The 3,587-nt window shown below is 41.4% G+C and overlaps 1 pseudogene; it reads left to right on the forward strand.

The window, feature by feature from the left end:
- Positions 1-2,375: 2,375 nt before the first annotated feature.
- LOC120855566 lies at positions 2,376-3,130 on the forward strand (annotated as a pseudogene).
- Positions 3,131-3,587: the final 457 nt, after the last annotated feature.

A 3,587-nucleotide genomic window follows, 5' to 3' on the forward strand; every position in this document is an offset into this window, starting at 1 on the left:
AAGAATTTTCCACAGTTTGTTGTGATCCACACAAAGGCTTTGGTGTAGTCAATAAAGCAGATGTTTTTCTGGAACTCTCTTGCTTTTTTGATCATCCAATGGATATTGGCAATTTGATCTCTGGTTCCTCTGCCCTTTCTACATCCAGGTTGTACATCTGGAAGTTCATGGTTCATGTACTGTTGAAGCCTGGCTTGCAGAATTTTGAGCATTACTTTGCTAGCATATGAGATGAGTGCAATTGTGCGGTAGTTTGAACATATTTTGGCATTGCCTTTCTTTTGTATTGGAATGAAAACTGACCTTTTCTAGGCCTGTGGCCACTGCTGAGTTTTCCAAATTTGCTGGCACATTGAGTGCAGCACTTTCACAGCATCATCTTTTAGGATTTGAAATAGCTCAGCTAGAATTCCATCACCTCCAGTAACTTTCTGATACTTCCCAAGGTCCATTTGACTTTTCACTCCAGGAATGTTTGGCTGTCAGTGAGTGATCAAACCATCATGGTTATCTGGGTCATTAAGATATTTTTTGTACAGTTCTTCTGTGTATTCTTGCCACCTCTTCTTAATATCTTCTGCTTCTGTTAGGTCCATATTGTTTCTGTCCTTTATTGTGTCCATCTTTGCAAGAAATATTTGCTTGGTATCTCTAATTTTCTTGAAGAGATCTCTAGTCTTTCCCATTCTATGGTTTTCCTCTATTTCTTTGCATTGATCATTGAAGAAGGCTTTCTTTTCTCTTCCTGCTATTCTTTGGAACTCTGCATTCAGATGGGTATATCTTTCCTTTTGTCCTTTGCCTTTCACTTCTCTTCTTTTCTCAGTAATTTGTAAGGCCTCCTCAGACAAACATTTTGCCTTCTTGGATTCCTTTATCTTGGGGATGGTTTTGATCACCGCTTCGTGTACAATGCTATGAACCTCTGACCATAGTTCTTCAGGCACTCTGTCAGATCTATTCCCTTCAATCTATTTGTCACTTCCACTGTATAATTGTGAGGGATTTGATTTAGGTCATACCTGAATGGTCTAGTGGTTTTCCCTGGTAGGTATGTCATTTAGCTTGCTGATCTGTTACAATGAACATATCCTGAAGGCTCAAGGAAGTCAACTTGTCTTCCATCTTGGGCCTATTTGGTTCTATTATCTTATGTCATGTCCTCAGGCTATGTCACTCTTTTAAAGAATGTGCTTTGCCCCCTTCCCTCCTATTTCAATTATAAACAGCGGGACATAGTTTGGTCTTGTACAGTAGAAAATCTTTTACAAAATAATCATTTTAAATCAACAGAAGGCCAATCATTAACAGTTTAGCACTATTCTTGTTTTCTCTGATGCCCCCACTAGTACGGCTGGAAATCGTTTTGGTGGTCGACTCCTGCTTGAGATGCACTGCCATACGTGGTTTGTTTGCCAATATCTGCGCATGCTAGTCCATATCCAGATTTCCCATAGTTCTGCTCAGTATCTTCATGCCACCCATAGCCACTGTAGTTTTGATCAGCACGATAGGCACTAAGCAAGGTTCTGAGACTCAGTTCCTGTGTGTGTGTGTATAGGCTTCCCCATACCAACAAGCAATGTTTGGATGCCGCAGAGTGTCTGAGTATTTGACTCAACTTTGACACTGCCTGCCCAGAGACAGAATCAGACTCCACAGGTAAAGCGCTCAGTCCCACAAGCTGTGGTTGTTTGATCAATGAGTCGTGTCCGACTCTGTGACCCCATGGACTGCAGCAAGCCAGGCTTCCCTGTCCTTCACTATTTCCCAGAGTTTGCTCAGATTCATGTCCTTTGAGTAGGTGATGTTATCTAACCATCTTACCCTCTGCTGCCCTCTTCTCCTTTTGCATTCAGTCTTTCCCAGCATCAGGGTGGAGGGGGCCACAAAGGGCAGAAACCAGGGTCAATCAGGAGGCAGAGATAGTGAGGGGAAATCTTATACAAGAGCCCTTATTGTGGTTTCCACAGGAAGAGGTAGAGCAGGATAAGCAGGTTTAGGATTGGCTAGTTTGATAATTTCTGCGGGCTCTGGGGCACAGGGGCTGTCTCTAGTTGTCTGGTTTCTGGTCCTTGGTGACTGGGGCAGGTGGATAGTGTCCTGGACTGTGAGACCCTCACAGACAGGAGGCTGAGGGTACCAGCCCTGTATTGGTTGGTTTGCCCATGACAGGAAAGTCCACAGGCAAGTTGTTTGCTACCCTTAGGAATTAGCTAACCCCACAGGGATAGTTCCTCCAGGGCAAGTGAGGCCCCCAGAAGTCAAAATATTAAAAAATTCAAGGATGGGCCCTTCTGCCATCATTTTAAATTCAGCTCCATAACATCATCGCTGCTGCCTGGACTCAGGCTGAGCTGGTGCTGCACCCCACTATGTGGCATGTAAATAAGTATGATGACCCAGAAGAATTTGCAGAGGGCTACAAGATCAACATCAGTAAGGATCAGCAGGATGATAGTAAAATGTTTATTGGAGCCTTGAGTTGGTATATAAGCAAGAAAGACCTAACTGAATACTTATCTCACTTGGTAAGCTGTAGGCTGCATAATCAAAACAGATCCGATTACTCGAAGATCAAGAGGACCTGGATTTGTGCTTTGCAGAGATGCTGCTAGTGTTAATGAGACTTTGGAAGTGAAAGAACACTAACTAGATGGCAAATTGATAGACCCCCTAAAGTCAATGCTTTAAGAGGCAAGAAATCTCCTAAAAAGATTTTTGTGGGTAGCTTGAGCCCAGATACTTCTGAAGAACAAATTAAAGAATACTTTGGAGATTTTGGAAGGGTTGAAATATTCAACTCCCCATGGATACAAAAATAAATGAAAAAATGAGGATTTGTTTTATCACATATACAGATGAAGAGCCAGTAAAGAAATTGTTGGAAAGCACATATTATCAAATTGGTTCTGTGATGAGTAAATTAAAAAAAAAAAAAAAGCACAACCCAAAGAGATGTACAAGCAGCAATAGCAATGGGAGGAAGGGGAGCTGCAGCTGGTGGACTAGGTGGAACTAGGATCATGGTGGACAAACCCCAAACCAAATATGATGAAAGATATGGAAGTTACAAGACTGCCTATGATATTGATTTATAAAAAAATATATCTGATCATTCAGGTATTAATCAGAATATATGAGAAATATATATTGGTCTTCATCCATAGTTCCTATCTTACAGTTCCCTAAACCCTTGGAGTTCATTGAGTGATAAGGGCACTGAGATAACATTTGGTCTCAGTTTTCCTCAGTTCCTGAAAATGCTTCAGGGAAAGCCAAAACAATCTTGAGGAAGGAAAAACAGAGCTAGAGGAAGCAGGTTCTCTGACTTCAGACTATCCTACAAAGCTATAGTCATCAAAACAGTGTGGTACTCTCACAAAAATAGAAATATAGATCAATGGAACAAGATCAAGAGCCCAGAAATAAACCCATGCACCCATGGTCAATTAATCTATGATGAAGCAGGCATGACTACACAATTTTGAAAAGACAGTCTCTTCAACAAATAGTGGTGGGAAAACTGGACTGCAACATGGAAAAAATCAAATTAGGTCATTCTTTAATACCATACGAAGGGAAAA

Source organism: Oryx dammah, unplaced genomic scaffold, assembly GCF_014754425.2.
Source record: "Oryx dammah isolate SB20612 unplaced genomic scaffold, SCBI_Odam_1.1 HiC_scaffold_28, whole genome shotgun sequence".
Taxonomy (NCBI): domain Eukaryota; kingdom Metazoa; phylum Chordata; class Mammalia; order Artiodactyla; family Bovidae; genus Oryx; species Oryx dammah.